Consider the following 16,778-nt stretch of genomic DNA (forward strand, 5'->3'; position numbering starts at 1 on the left):
AGTGTCTCAAGTGAGGGAGCGCAGTGTTTAGGTCTAATTTAAACAGAGAAGCGATGACAGCAGTCAAACGCAGCTGAACATAGGCTGACAGATCAAGACTGATCATAGTCTACCCTTGGAGAAAAAAGACACAATGAATATGACCTCAAAGAAAAGACTTGCATCTTGTCTTGCATCTGCAAATGATGTATCCAGCACACTATATCCTGATAACCTGTGGGGATGCGCGGGCAGCCGCCAGCAATATGAAACTAAGGCACTTAGGTTTGGGCTTCGCGCCTGCTGGGGGGACGCGGGTCAGGGACATGTTTGTTAATGTAACCGGCAGAAAACCTTTTGGGGAATATGAGACCGATCCGCCGGGCACAGCTCCTTGCCGATTAACTGAAAACCATTAGGTTTGATTGAGACGCAGAGAAATACTGTGAAAGACCTTTTTTTTGGTGACCAGCCAGATGCTTGCAATGCTTGCTGCATTGTATTGATTAATTCAGGGATAGAGCTTGTGCACATAAGCCATGTCTGCGCGTGTGTGTGTGTGTGTGTGTGTGTGTGTGTGTGTGCATATAATCTAGGTTTGCTTAATGGATGGAATCAGCTCCCATGTTGCTAAGATATAGCTAGCGAACTTCTCTAGATAATTTATTTAATTTTATTTATTTATAATAAGTTATTCAGGGGAGCTGTACATTCAATGGAACTGGATTTTGCTGTAACATCTCTCTGGCATAATTGAATTGAATGCATCATTACATGCGCAGCTATTGTGGCTCACCTCAGCTCCAAGAAAAGGCAATGAAGTCGGGGAGGTCTCTTAACCAAACACATACATCAACTGCATATTTGATAGCTGTCATCTGATTGGATTATAAATTAAACGCTTCATTGTTAGTCCTCTGTTCTTACCATAGAAATACCTTGCCTAAATATGCTAACCAGTGTTGGTGGATGATGCAATGTTAATGTATTTTACAATTGTATTTGAGGTTCGGCTTCAATCCACCATCTGCATGTGTGTCCAGATGTGTAACCTCTGCTCGACTGGATATTTTTTAAGATATATTTTGTGGTTAAAGGGTTTGATGTAAAACTGTAGATAAACACATGTTATTTCCCATGAATAAAAAATGTTGGAAGAATCAGAAACGCTGATTTTCCTCCTGTCGTGCCTCTGCTTTCCTTAGGAGAATGAGCTCAGGTGGGGGAGGGAGAAGATGCGAGTCCTACGTTTGATATATTGTCCAGATTGCACCCACATGCTGTCCTCGTCTCACTGAGCTCCAAACTCAATGTGAGCTGGGTCACCTCTGCATGTGGTCTGGCTGATTGGATCCCAATGCAATCAAGATTCCACCTTGGAGCGAACAGCCTGAAACCACAGCCAAAGTTCGGGCAAACTCAAAGCTTCCATGTGCATCATTACACCTGTGAATATTTCCATGAGTTTAAGAAGGAGAGCAATTACTTTTTAGATTTTTCATCCAGCTTTATTTACAAAGGGTTAATGCAAGGACATTTGAGCTGCATTTGTGAAATCCTGAGTGTTTAGAGGGATCTTGACTCCTCCATAAATGAGGCTCCAGATCTCTCCAATTAACATATTGGAGCACCAAAATGGCTGCTGTGTACATCAATGGGTTTCCATTACAGAGAGATGGATGAGGTGACCAGGGGCAACAGGCTGCGAGAGGTGTAAAAATGATGAGAGTGAGTGGGTGAAAAAAAAAACAGCAGTGGGTGAAGATGGCTATTTACTGAGACAAATATGCACAGAAATAGAGAGGCATGGACAGCACACAGAGGCAGACAGCCAGACATGGAAGAGAAATCAGATACATGAGAGCAGTCGGGCCAACCAGATGGTCTAATGACCACAGGAAATATTACAGCTGGCAACCGCACACCAACATTAATGACACCAGTCGTTAAAGAGCGCTGAGAAGTGTGTGTGTGTGTGTGTGTGTGTGTGTGTGTGTGTGTGTGTGTGTGTGTGTGTGTGTGTGTGTGTGTGTGTGTGTGTGTGTGTGTGTGTGTGTGTGTGTGTGTGTGTGTGTGTGTGTGTGTGTGTGTGTGTGTGTGTGTGTGTGTGTGTGTGTGTGTGTGTGTGTGTTCGTTCCTGAGAGTGTATGCGTGTGGTGACTGACTGAACGACTGTACTTGCAAGAAGTGGCCCTACTTATTGGTACCAAAAGGCAATTTGACCTTACTTTTTTTTTAGAACCCGGGGGATGGGCTTCGGGCAGTTCAATGTAGGTGCATAGTGACCTTCCAAACTGACCAATGGCGCCCCGTGTCAAAGCGCATTGGTAGTGTATTATCTCTGTGGCAACGTGAACTTTGATTCAACCCTTAGCCGTCGTTGGGTTCGACGAGACCGCACACTTGTTTGGAAACAATGTAAGACGTGAATTGGATTTATTCTAGATTGTCGCAAACTCTTATTTCTTACTCTTTCTTTTTTCTTCTTTGTGTACACTGCTTCCACCTTTTGATCCGCTCTCTGTTTGCATCATTATATATTTCTTCCCTCCCATCTCCCCTATGGTTCTATATGAAATATTCTGACCAGGCTCCTGCAGTGAACACGTAATTAGAAACCACTGATCCGTGACTCTAACATGGGGCCTTTCCTACTATCTGTTTTCGGGGTAGGGGAGCTGGGTTAAGGAGGAGGATGAAGAGGTGAGGCGGGGTTAGCCTGTAAAACATCTTCATGGTCTGAATGCTACACCGGCCTGAAATAATAGAGTCCTCCAATAAGAGATATGAGAGCGCGAGAGAATGGATAAATGGATTGAGAGATGGGGCATCGGGGAGAAGGGAGAGGTTGATGGGGAGGCGTGGACAGTGAGATGGAGACCTATGGTTATGGCTCGCCTCCATTAGCTCTGATTTCCAGTGGCACGGGTCATTGTTTGGCTTCTATCTGCATTCATTATCTGGCCTCATTAAACAACATTTCAATTTTAAAACTACATCACTAGGACACGTAAAGCCCACATAGAAATTAGACTAGCAGCACTACAGCTTTTAGAAATAATGCCTTCATTTTTTGCACTCAAAGAGTTTTCTGACATCAGCAATGTGCCAAATAGAGACAAGGAAAAAACGGTAACACCAATACGCTGTATAACACACAGGGCTTGGTATCGGCACTCTTTACCTATTTGCACCAAGTGCCATCTAGCACCCACACTCCTCCAGTCAATCATTGGCAATCAACTCTTTCTGTGTCCAGATCTCAAACGAGGCGACTAGTTGTATGGTTTGACCTCGCAGCCAATCACCCGAAGGGGTTTGTGTATTTAATGGGATGTGTGATTGGTCCGTTACCTCAGCACAGACCACTCAGTTAACCCGAGGAGGGAGCCGGTGGGTGGGCCTTGTGACCCTTTTTTAAATTCATGTTCTGTCAATGGAATAATCAGTAACTTATTGCTTTCATGATACTATGCTTGTGTCTTTTTTGTGAAGCTGTTTGTCGAATCATCCCCTCACACAGCTGTGACATGATCTTGCAGGATGACTTTGAGCTATAGTTCATTACTTGGCCTATTGTTGTCATGTAAGCAGCATTATGATAGCATCATTAAGATTTATCTCTGTGTGCCACAGAGCTACAAAGTAATTAAGTTGGGCCATTTATACTTCTCTGCGAACCTTCCTGCATTTTGTCTGGTGCCTCTACCTCTCGCAACATAATTTGTGGTCTCAGAGCGTGACTTTTACCTGACTTTGTCCCTGTATAGCTTTATTATGTTGTCATGGTGTGACCAGCTAGTTATAGTTTGCGCAGACGGCTTATTGCCGTATTAGAAAAGGACAGAGGAGCCTTTGGGACAGTTTTCATCACCGCGTGTCCTTGGAACACGCGGACGTCGACACATTGTCACACACGCAGACAGATACTCACTCGCCCTCACATCCGCACATGAGGACGTGTGCGCGGCAACATTACCACACAGCCACATGACCAACACCCACCATATTTTTTATGTGCCCTCCCTCTCGGCTATAGCAGGAAATGAATGTCCAGCAGCTGAGGCCGTTAATTAACATTTATGGCTGGAAATGACCGTTGAATCGTTAGACTGCCTCTTATAGCCTGAACGTCAACTGCAACCAGGGTATAAAAATCCAATCTTTGTCCCAGAGTCTCTGCCAAAGCAATGATGGTGGCTCATGATGCTCGTTTTTTTTAATAATAGGGACCTAACGGACGCTGATCTCCTTCAGGGCACAGAGTGGGTTTGGTAATTTGCGTTGAGTGCGCAGGTTTGCAATGCTCCAAAAAGTTGTTCAATTTAGTTGCGCTGTGAGGTCTGTCTTTGCCCCTGTTTTTCTCCATCATGTCCGTGCCCCCCCTTTACGCACAGCATATAATGCAATCAATCAACACAAAGCACTCTGTCAACAGCGTTTATTCTGTCATTCTGTTTCTACTCTTTTTTTTTTCGGCCTTTCATCCTTTTTTTTAAATTTAGCTCATTCCATTTCATCACCTAATCTTCTACTCTATACTGCTGGTCCTCCCTACAGCCCTCTCACTATTAAAACATTGATTAGGTACAGGCCGTGGTGAGAGACAGTGTGTGACTAACAATGTGTACAACATGTACTACAACATGCAATCTGTAGTGAACGCCTTGAATGATCGACATTAAACTTACTCTTACTCATGCACTCAAAAAAACACTTATGGATCTTTTGAGACAAGGCCTCGAATAACATGGAACAGAAGTGGAAGATACAAACATACCATCTTTTAAAGGTATTACTGAATTTAAAGGGAAACTCAAACTAGTGTGATTCAGCGTTTGGAGGCAGCACAAGCGGATGCCCAGAGCGAGGGGCGCCGGCGAAGGAAAACCGCTCAACGGCATACAACACCTGGCAAAGCTTCACTCCAGGCGAGCCCTTTGGTGAGGGGGAAAGGAAAAAAACCCAATAACGATCAGGTTGACCAGTAAAAAGCTCATTTTAGGAAGTTTCTATTGCACCTAGAAACATAAAAAACCCATATAGAAACCCCTCGATATGTGGATGATGAGCCCATATTGGGAAGCTCATTTACAACTTCAGTTTCAACCATCGCGTAAACCAAATCAAAGCAAATCCCCGGACCCTTGCTCGGTCTCACTTGGGCAGTTAACTTCCCATGTCGCATGCAGAGCATACACACACAGGAGCATAAAGCCACACACAGTTGTTATTACACAAATCACACAGACATCTTATCCAGTTCCAAACACCTGTCTGCCAATCTTTTAATAGTGCTCGGTCTATGTCCGCTTTCCCCAGACCAGGGGAAACTGTGTGTGTGTGTGTGTGTGTGTGTCAAGTAGGCGCCATGTGTGTTATTTGTCTGTTCAAATGTTTGCGTGTTAGCAGTCTGACGGCCACAGATAAGGTACAGTTATCTTATCGTGCTGAGCCAACCATACCCTGAGCCCTCACAAACCTCAGGTGTCCCAGCATGTTGGCGTTTCCCCAAGCATCCCCTCATTTTCACCTCGATTTCGCACCATTTTTCTGTCTCTTGGTCTCTGCGCTCCCTCCCCTGGCTCAATTTGTCGATTTGCTCCCTCCCTCCTTTTGATATGAATTCATACTCCATTTTGATCCGGTTTTGCTCCTCTTCTGTACCTTCTTTTTCCCTTTTTCTTCCCTCTTGCCCTTTAGATGTTTCTTGAAATTCATCAAGAGACTGGTGATTAATCTCCCATCTTTGGCCAACTTTGACGGCCTTTTCCATCCCATCGATTCCCTCTCAGCCCATAACGGACACTTTCTTTTCCTCATTTCCTGTCCCATTCTTGCATATCTAAATTTCCATTTCATCTTTCCCCCTTATCGCTGACCTCCTCCTAGTTAAGTATTTCAATCGAAAAATTGGTTCTGTTTCTTGATCCCTAAGATCTGTGGCCAGATAGTGATTAAAATCAGGATTTGGCAGGTTTTCTGATAATTCAGTAAATAAAAAAAGATTATATGAAATAATGACATGGATTTGTACTCTTTAACTTTAGTTTTAAGAACTTTTGTACCAATTAAACAAATTTAGTTTGACATTTTAGTGTTTTTGCTTTTATCAACGTAGTATGTGAAATAACAGAACTGAATATAGCGTCAGTGTCAATAAAATATTTCAAATTCCCATCCCTACTCTTATCTTTGACCTTCTTAATCTTTTCTCACCACACTCTCACCCAGATAGTGCAGCCGATGTGACAGCCTTTTTTAACAACCTGACAGTCATTTTATCTGTCACTCATTCGCCTGCCAAGTTGCAGCCCTCAGTCCTTCCCTTTAGCCTTGCAAGACCATCCTAAATCATCTCAGTGGTTCACTGACAGTCTCCTGAGGCAAACAGCTGAGACCTGAGCCCATTCAGTGAAATGTAGCGAGCATTTAGCTGGTGATTTGCATCTCTCAACTGGCCAGACCTAAAAGTGAAATGATGCAATAACCCCAATATGAGGAGCAAACGACCAAGGCACAGCAGCAATATCGTATAATTGGGTATAAGCACATATGATGTCTTTGCAAAAGGAATCATATCTCAATCATGTAGCAGTCTCATGGTCCGCGTGAGGTCTGCGCACATTAAATAAACCTCTGTCTCAAGCCAACATCTGGCTGCCAATGTAGACCACTGTAGACTTAACAAATTTTCAAGGGCGACTTCATGAGAACCAAGGACCTAAACGCAACACTTCGCTGTTTACTCGCGATGCTTTTGACATGGCCAACAGAAACCTCACGGTCCTTCATTGTTTCCACTGGGAAATTGCTTAACGTCCTACAATCTGTGCAATACATTATTTTTCGGGCTGGATCATGAACAGCCATTCTCAACTGGACCCCCACTTTTTATTGAACAGTCTGTTCTTTCCTCTTTCTCTGGTTGAAGTGTCTCACGGAAGAAGACGAGACAGTGTATATGCGCGAGGCTTCAGAACCCTGCAATGAGTTTAATTTTTAGACGTGTTTGGAGAAGACTACCGTAACAGACTGTCTCATCCAGCCGAGGAAACGCTGGCACCGTCACCAGGAAACAGAGCAGCCAGGTCCGCACGAACATCTCTGCTGGCCGACCAGCCCCGAGCTGTTAAAACGGGTCTTCATCTCCACGCAGGTCGGTCTCTGGAGTTCCTCGTCTTTAGCCCGCTAGCAGTTAGCTAAACTGAGACAGTGGAGCTAAATCGAGGAAGTGCACAAACTCACCGGATGATGTCATCATGACACTTTAATAACCGCCGTACTGTCTGTTGGGTGCATACGAATTTAGGGGAAAATAAGTATTTGTGTACTTCGTCAACCACCAGCATTTTCGCCTCGTCTCAACAAAAGTTTTTGTCACGTCATGAGAAAAAGGACGTTAACTAACATTTTTTGTCGACGAAATTAACACTGTTCTACACCTTTTCATGTAAGGCCGGTTTAAAGTAGAAGACAATAGCCCTGGTTCGGGTTGTTTATTGCCCCCCTTAATTTCCCATGGGCAAATTATTCTCACTAACAGTCGCGTTCCTGATCCTTCCCATTTACTCTCATTTCGAGCAAAACAATCTTTGTCAAATGCTCCCAGCGCTCCTCCTTGCTCCATCTCCCACTACATTCAGCCCTCCCAAGACCTCCCCCTTCTCTCTCGCTCTCCATCGCTCACTAGATATGACCATCTTTGTCAAACTGTCAGCGGCCGTCTTCCTCCATCAAATGAAGCCTTTTGTTTCATTAACCTTGTATCCCTCCTCGCCCTCGCATTGCCACCAGAAACCATCTCAGACAGTTGTTACCAGTCATCCAGACCTCTACACTTTTCTCCTCTTTCCCTCGCCGTTCTAGCCTCCCTCGTGCTTTTGCAGCATTTACATGAGTATCTTCTGAGAGCTTCTCTGGGTTACAACTCTTCTCTCTCCTGGCTTGATATTATGTGTTGTTTTTCTCTCCTAGCTTGTATAATGACATAGTTTTGTCTCACTTTTGGTATATATGCAGGCATTTCAAAAAGACTATATAAAGACAATAATTAGATACAAGCCAGTAGTCAATAAAATGAGAAAAAACAATTTAAAGAGACAGTTATATTTTCTCCAGTTGAGGCATCTTCCAGCATGGTTCATAATTGTGACAGAAGTGCTACAGGGAACAATAACATACACCATGAATATTAACGCATCAACACCCTCCTCCCTCCTTTAATTTCCCCCTCACACTCAGGGCACAAAATTCGTGCTTCTACTACTACTCCGTCGAATGCCTGACAATAATGAACTCTTTCAGAGTTAGGGATGAAGTCCAGAATTTAGACATTCTTTACTTTTTTCAAGCACATTTTCCTTACTAGCATTAAATAATGGTTTAATAATAGTTTAAACCCATCTTTTGTAATCCGTAGCAATTATCACTCAGTTTTAAAAGATGACATCAAAAGGTTACCGCTTCCTGTATTTCTTTTTTAAATTTGACTGTCTGTATATTCTGTGGTGGTGTAAGGAGTCACAATGTCAGTCATGTCAGAATCTGTACGAACGCTGTATCAATTGCTAATGACGTCGTCTCAGCAAGCTCGAAGAGGTAAAGAGTGCAAGGGAACGCGTAAACCATCACAGCAGCGTGTAGCTGAGGTTCGTTCTCCCCCAAACCCCATCTTCGTGCTGTGGGCCGGGCCAAACCATCTCGGGCCTATTGCCCCTTTGTCCTCTGTTTTCATTACATTACAGTATGACAGAGATCCATGGCCATTACATTAGAACGGACCGCGGGAACAGGATCTGAGATAAAGCATCTGCTGTAGTGATGTCAGATGACAGTTATGAAGCAGATCATGAAGCTTACAGTCTGAACTCTCTGGCGCCACTTGTCCTTCTTAACCTCTGACATCCTAAAAGCAAAAATCCTTCCCACTGTTTTAGTATTGCTCCTTCAGTCGCTGATATTGGCTCAGCCCCCATTCAGATGGTATTTGAACATAACAGCTATTCCCTTCAACAACTAAAAAGGGTCAGATAATGTGCTGTCTTTAGGCAAAACAGTTACTTATTTATGACATTCTGCCTCGGCTTCACCTGCTTCCTCTTCCACTTTGTCCTCATTCAACTGCACTTTTACAAAAAATAAATCGTTAATTATTAATTGGTGACTTCCTCGCCTCCATTAGATTTCTGCTGTGCTGCGATGCATGAAGATAATGTATTGTATTGAATGTTCACCCTGGCCGATGAACAAATTCTCCAAATAAACAGGCAGGTTGACCCTTCGTCAGTGGGTTTGCCCGTCACTTTGCTCTTAGTTAAATTCTCTGTCCCTCTGATCTTTCAGCCTTCATCTTTTTAACCCGATCCCCTTGCTCGCTAAGAATAGCCGTGGCTTAAAGAGAACGGGCAGGGAAACATAGAAGTATTGGGAGGCTGCTGGCTGGATTCTCATTGGATTTCATGCAATGTGCAGTTCAGTGGCTCCTATGACTCCTTTCAGCCCATTGATTTATAGTAGTGGCTCTGCCTGGGTAGCCTTTTAATTTTCTGCCTTTTATTTTTAGTTTGTTTGTGCAAGGGCAATGTTTTAAAGCGCCAGCCTCTCCTCGTCTCTTCGCCTGTCCTAGATTGTCAAAACAAATGTATGAACGCTTTAGAAAGAACTTGCGCTGCTGGTCCTGTCTCCGTGGAAACATTGTGTTCGGACCTTAAACAAGGTGTGTGCCGTTTTTTGCAAGACCAAAGCTACTGCATGTTTTGCATGAATATGTTGCAACATTAGGGATGATAAAGGAAAGTGAAGAATGCAGTTTTAGCCGTATTTTCTAAAAACTTGTTCTGTGATCAAAAGACAGACTACCAAAAGATGCTGTTGCTGGTAGCTGCCGCACCCCCCCCCCCATCTTTGACCCTGCAAACAAATCTCAATGACATGTGTTTATCCAGTGCATTATCTAACTTACTTTGGCAAACTGCCAAAAACAGTGGGACGTGGTCATTTAAGGGGGAGAAAGTCAGCAAAATACAGTGTTTCAGTGCTGCCATTATATTGGGGGACACCCCCCAATTTAACAGGGAAGGACTGATGTCAATCCGTCTGTATGCAACCCCCTCCCCCGCCCCTTATTGATCTGTCCCTGTGTCTGTTGGTACGTCCGTCCTCTCCGCCCCTGCAATGCTGTTAGCCAAGGGGAAACACTAAAATAGTCTATAACCTCTTAGCTCGGAAGCGTAGCAACAAGCCCCCGGCCCCCCCTCTGGTGAGCACTATTAGCTCCGTCAGTACTTGCTGTAGTTTCCCCCATTAACGTTGCCATCGTTAGCTGGTCGCCGATGGCTCGCTGTCACCATGCCGGGAGCCTTTGGGATCAATGGCAATGACCCCATCAAAGGTGTGCTTGGATCGCAAAAGGCCAATACAATTCCATAGATATATTACAAATGGATAATTTTGGTGGATCCATCTGTTTGTCATTTTAAGCCCAACCACGGATATCTTTTTAAATCAATCGTCAACCACTTGTTTGAAAGGGTCAAATAAACTGAACCCCCTTTGTTGTAATGAAATAATAGGTTTCACTGAAAACGTTGTTGAGACAGCTGTTCAGATGTGTGGAGTTGCCTTAATCACGATGTAGCCTACAGTCATGAGTGTAAAATGAATCAAGATATAGCAAGACTCCATCCATGATGGGCTGGCATAGTGTCATGACGGATATTATTATCCAGTAATGATAGGTGTGGAGTTTGGATGTCTACAGATAAGGATTTAGGGTGCGGGGGTGTTGGAAAGACACATGCTGAGTGTGTAATTACCACTCACTGTTTGCATTAACATCTCATCTAAGTTAATCCCTCTCTCTGTAGTAGCTACTGTATATTTAGCTCCTTCCCATTATTCACTTCTGGTGTTTCTTTCTCTTACTCTCCAATCTCCACATGAATAATTTTAGGCCGTGCTGCTAATACTGTCAAGCTCCCTATCTGTAAAAGCACAGAGGCCTGCATGTGGGATTTGTTTTTGCTGATTTGCTTGGTTCTGTTAAGGTGATTCTTTGCTGCTATTTTTGCATTTTTTGTTCAGTATTGTGATTATTTATGTGCTCTGCGCTGGTGCTAAAGGCACTGTTGTCATCAGGAGAGTTAAGGAACTGCTGAATTGGAAAAGTTAAGCTAGTGTCAAGGTCTGGAGGAGGGAGAGGCACAAAGTTGGAAAGGCAAATACACAAAAACAGCAAGGGAGAACGAGACAGAATGTGAGCATCTTAACAGTGATGTTACATGTGATACCAGCAGCAACAGCAACTCTCTCTCTCTCTCTCTCTCTCTCTCTCTCTCTCTCTCTCTCTCTCTCTCTCTCTCTCTCTCTCTCTCTCTCTCTCTCTCTCTCTCTCTCTCTCTCTCTCTCTCTCTCTCTCTCTCTCTCTCTCTCTCTCTCTCTCTCTCTCTCTCTCTCTCTCTCTCTCTCTCTCTCTCTCTCTCTCTCTCTCTCTCTCTCAACTAAGATAAGCTGCCCAGACTCTGCACAAGATTCAAATGTAAAACAGGAGAAAATATCCAACATACTGAGGTCAGATTTATCTCTGATGGAAAATGAAAGGAGACACAATATACGCAAGACGGAGAACTTTATCCTAATCTTTATCTTTATCATGGGATGCAGCTGCAGGGCGAAACGGTACCAACCAACTTTTCATTCAATGTCAGTAGAGGAGGGAATATGGCAATTGATTGCTGTGATTAGAACAGGATTTTTAAACAAGGAGGCGTGCTTTACTTAAAGAAAGATATTTATAAACTTCTAATGCTCTCGCCGTAGTTAATGCATCAGGGTTTGCTGGTCAGCTGATCATCACTTTAAGACTGAGTACAGAATTTTTGGGCATTTGAGCGAAATCTTCAGTTGGCCAGCGAAACAGTTACAGACAATTCTATTATTTCTATTAATTAAATGAGCTAAATCATTACTTTTCCAATATTCTAAGGAAAAACAGTACTGACTAACTTGTTGTCATTTGGGTTGGACCTAAAGTATTCGTGAATTCATATTTTTAGCTTTGGGGAAGTGACCATAATAATTGCACTCTCATGCTTGTTGTCCTTGGTGAGTTCCAAGTCATTGTAAAAGTTGACACAATTACACGTAACGTTTGCATTTCAGTCGGTTCTACCTATCCTATTCCATTCACTGGTATTTAATTCTTTCTTTTAGCAGCTTTTAGGCGCACCACTAGATCACTTCATCATGAGCGTGACACGGCTGTGGTAACGGGCGCTTTATAGCACAGCAGCTTTGGATGATGTGCGTGGAAATGTAACTTACCATGGAGCTGAGCTTGTGGGGTTTTGTGCGTGAACCTATGTCTGTGTGTAGTAGACAGTGTGTGAAAAAGCGTGTAATAGGCTCACCTCTCCCTGGCTGCCGACTGATGGGCAGGGGGAGAGAAGTGAAACCAGGTGGAAGACGGGAGCGGTGGAGAAAGCAATGCACAGAGTAGATAAGGCTTCTCTGGAAGGGTGTATTATACATTACGATTCTCACACAGAATGGGGAATAAAATATTGGGAGAGAAATATTGCTGATAGGATGAGGCTGGAGAAGCAGGTATGGATTGAACCGATCTTCCATAGCGGCAAAAAGCCATGGTAGCAACCTGCCAATCACAAGGTAGCCGCGCACCTCAAGCCAACCCGGCTTTATGGTCCCACTTATTCTAAATGGGGCCGTCATTAACTAAGTAAACTGGTGAATGAGACGTCATGTTCACAATGTTTATTGAGGTAATAAATCAAGTGAGATGTAGTGTAATTTTCTCTTTGACTCAGACTTCTTTTTGCAACCAGAGGAGAAGTGCCCCCGATGGTCTTTACAAAGAAAGCTCGAGGCTCTTCCACATCGGCTTCACTCTTTATAAACAGAGGTTGCTGTCGGGTCGCAGCTACTGAGGCAGATATCTGAAAAGCAAAGCAATAGTCACTTTGGAAAAACAAAACTCTGCTTTTTGGACTGACTGTTGAATCCTCTGCCCTGACTAACTCTTGGTTGTCTTGACAGGGTGAAGAGGAGGATCACGCTGACGTTTCGTCCTGTCCAAGGTAAGAAGACGAGACAGTGTATATCTCTTTGCTCCAGTTAAAAAATAACCCTGTAACTCAATAGTTTGTTAGCCTCTCCGTTTCTCTCTCATTGTATTTAGCCCTCATGTTCTGCTTTGTGCTTTGTGCTGAGTACTCGTCACAGAAGCTAGAAGGGCATGAAACCCATTTTATTGTTGATAGACATAACGGTTGCACTCGAACTCTACTGCTAAAACATCAAGGCAGTGAATTTGTACAATATTGGAGGCTTGTTTTCACATGGAATGGGACCCCCTGTGCCAAACTAATAATGGTAGCCATATGTGTGAGAAGCCTCAGCCTCAGTAGTGTGAAACCTGTTGTGAATATTTGGGAACAAGGCAGGCAGTGTATGAAATCACATTTCTGTCCTTTTGAATCAGAAATAAGATTCTTAATAGACTGTGGCCCGCCTGTATGGTGGTCTGGGCTTCTGTTAGTAGCACGTCTCCGGCCATATCTGGTTGCCGTGGTGACATGCCCATGTCAGCAGCACCAGCGTGTGTGTGTGTTTGTGTGTGTGCGTGCGTGTGTGTGCGTGTGTGTGGGTGATGAAAGGACTCTGTGGAGGCAGATAGAATTCGTCTGTCCAGAAACGCCAGCGGGACGCACACATGTCGGCGCTCGGATAGGGAAGCTTCAGACATGTGGGCATGCAGGAGACGCACATGTCCCAAAAGTATACACAGCCACGCCGGTACAGGACATGGGCAGATGCAGCAGACACACACACGTAGATATCCAGATTCCATGCAGGGCGCGGCCATGCAGTCATGCTGACAGCTCAGGACTCTAGGGTTACATACAGGGAAGTCCATGCGTGCCGCGAGGCTTTGAACATTAATGGTGTGTGTACACACTTTTATTAACTGAAGCTAAGTTTTAATGCCACCCACAAAATAAAAGGTCTGCCTGTGATCTTTCGAAGGTCTATTTTTAAACATGAATGACGGATGATGAATGCACGCAGAATTAGCGAATGCAAATTGTTGCTCGCTCAGCAGCTGCGCCGCTGGAATCTGAGGTTAAGGGCCTTGCTTCTGGGGCAACTTTTATTGCCGATGAGGGAGGGGAGGGCATTACTCATTTGCTTTCCCCCCGCCAGAACAGACGTCCCAAACCCGAGCTGGTTTGGGGATCTAAAACGAGGACGCAAGCCTGCTGAAGCCTCGGGCTTCTGCCGACAAACAGGTGTAATTCCCTTTTTCAAGAATTTCTTCTCCCCCGTCAGGACGCTGGCCTTAAGCATTATAAACAAACTAATGAGAGTTCAGAAACAGGTTAAATAAGAATGAGGAGAGACTCTATAGGGACTGAGACTCTGTCCATCAAGGATTCAATATTATTCTCTTTTTTGGCTCTAGGATCTAACATAGTTTTATTGACTATCCAGCCCTTGTGATCCGAGTCTTGGTTATTTGAGCATCGCTGTTGGATGCATCTTTTTAAAATGAAGTCTACAGAAAAAGTCTCTGTGCCAAGCTTTCTAAGGTGGTGAAGGACAAACGCTAAGTGGTTCTGCTGCCCTGAACTTTTTTTTAAAACTCCAGTCAAATCAACTAATTGAAATGACAACAGATCCCAGATTTGAACCCTGATCAGTGGTGGTTTCAAAGAAGTCTCCATGAAGTGATGCACCTGTAAGATAAGCCGGGACGATGACATGTCTTTTATCTTTCCTTGTCACATTCTACGACTCCTGCCGTCGGTCCCTGTTGGCAAGCATGTCGGCAAATTGCTTAGTAGACACCATCGTGTCATGTACACTTGCACAGTGTGTGCGCGTGTGGGGTCGGCGGTAATGGGACACTGTGTGTTTTTTGATCCCTGGGGTTCGCCTTGTCGCCAGAATGTCCTTAACACCCACACACCCCGTCTCCTGCTTTCCCTCTCCCGCTGTACACACAAGTACACGTGCACACACACACACACACACACATACACACATACACACAACCCTGCCCACACTTGGATATTCTAGATCATATCCCCACTAGGGTTGGGTATCGAGAATCGAGAATCGAGAATCGATTGGAATCGGAACTAGCTTTGCGATTTACCCGGTATCGTTCAAAAGTTTAAAATTCGATTCCTAGTTTCGATTCTCAGTCCGCCGGCGCCGACCGGAAATAGAAACCGCTGAACACCAACGAAGAAGCGTCCACCGGCGTGTTGGCGTAACAGCGCGATCGAACATGTATAGCGTGCGTCGGCGTTTCAAAGTGTGGTTACACTTCTCGAAACAAACCGAAAACTCGGCAAAAAACTCCCGGTTGTTGTGAATTTGTGACGCATCGGACCAGTGCGCGCGCGGGTGCCGGGTGGCCAGAGCGGAGCGTTCCTCTGTTAAAATGAGCAGTGAGGCTGGCGCTGCAAAAAAAAGAAGAAGATTGAACTAGCCCTCCCCGCGTCGACCGCCAGCAGCCCCCCGTCAGCGAAAGTGTCCCTGATTTGAGGTTGGGAGAGTTGCGCGCGCCCCCCCCCCCCCCTCCGTGTGCCCCGTGTTTGACGCGCTGCCTCCTCCTCTGATTCCAAGGGTTCGTCCATCAGTGGGAGCAAGGTAACGTTTAAGTACCTGCAGTATCACACACTCACGAGTAAATGTGTTTTTGTGAGGTTTCAAAAATAAAGCTCTCTGGAGGAAAGTGTACCCCTGTTAAAATATATTCATAATTTATAATGTTTATACAATATTCAAGTTCATAGTTTGATATTTATATTGTAGTTGAAAACAGCCCTGTTAGAAATTCATAGTAAAGTTAATAAAAAGTTCATAGAATTAACATTGGAGAAGGTCAGACTATTTCCTTCAGAAAGACCCTTGGTTAGCTAGCTCATTTAAAATATCTTAAACTTAAACTTTTTTGACCCTGTCTCTTAAAAGAATCGGAATCGAGAATCGCTGGGAACCGGAATCGAAACCAGGAATCGAAATCGGAATCGGAATCGCTCAAATTCAAACGATACCCAACCCTAAACCCCACTGATTTGTACCCACTACTGGTGCCTGATTTACTTTGCAAAGGCAGTTTGGGACGGATCGACTTTCAAATTGACTTCCAATCTTTATAATTATGACCTGTCCTGCTTTTAACCCTTTCTGTATGTTTCACTTGAGAGACAGTTCATGGTAATGGGTCACAGTAATGGATTTAATATCACCCTAAAGTCACTCATGTTGTTAAACATCAGGATATGCTTTTGTTCCTTTTTGAATCTCATCTTTAATTTGGCCCATAGCAGCTCTTAACAGTTTAATAGCTATCATCAGACCGAGGCAGCTGTTCTTTTTCTTTTTTTGACATAACCCATTTTTTGAAAAGTAAATGAAGCAATAGTAAAAGATAACTACTTCATCTCAGCGTTATTGCAGTATAATGCATTGTTAAAGAAATAATGATGTCGTGTGTGTGTGTGTGTGTGTGTGGGTGTGCTAGAGGGCACACTACCATACAGGCAGTTTAGAGTACTTTGCCAAGTGTGTTATATTCTGTCTGTCCTCGGACAGGTTTGGGGCCATGGTTGTGAGCGGTCATTACAATGGATGCCCAAAAGTAGGAGGTCGGTATGCAGCGGTCTGCCGTGGCAGATACTTAAGTCTGAAAGACATTGGTTTACATGTCACGGTCACGAGAACCGAATGAGGAAATCCTGAAAATGAGACGACGCTCATTTCTCAAG

General features: G+C 44.1%; 1 protein-coding gene across 1 annotated transcript in view; it reads left to right on the top strand.

Moving 5' to 3' along the window:
* Nucleotides 1–16,778, top strand: part of cntfr (ciliary neurotrophic factor receptor) — a 169,926-nt gene that overhangs the window by 16,490 nt on the left and 136,658 nt on the right. Inside the window, exon 2 of the mRNA XM_062558887.1 lies at nucleotides 13,036–13,076. The gene's annotated coding sequence lies outside the window, so the exon portion shown is untranslated. The remainder of the gene's footprint in view (nucleotides 1–13,035; nucleotides 13,077–16,778) is intronic.

Source organism: Pungitius pungitius, chromosome 18 (genome assembly GCF_949316345.1).
Source record: "Pungitius pungitius chromosome 18, fPunPun2.1, whole genome shotgun sequence".
NCBI lineage: Eukaryota > Metazoa > Chordata > Actinopteri > Perciformes > Gasterosteidae > Pungitius > Pungitius pungitius.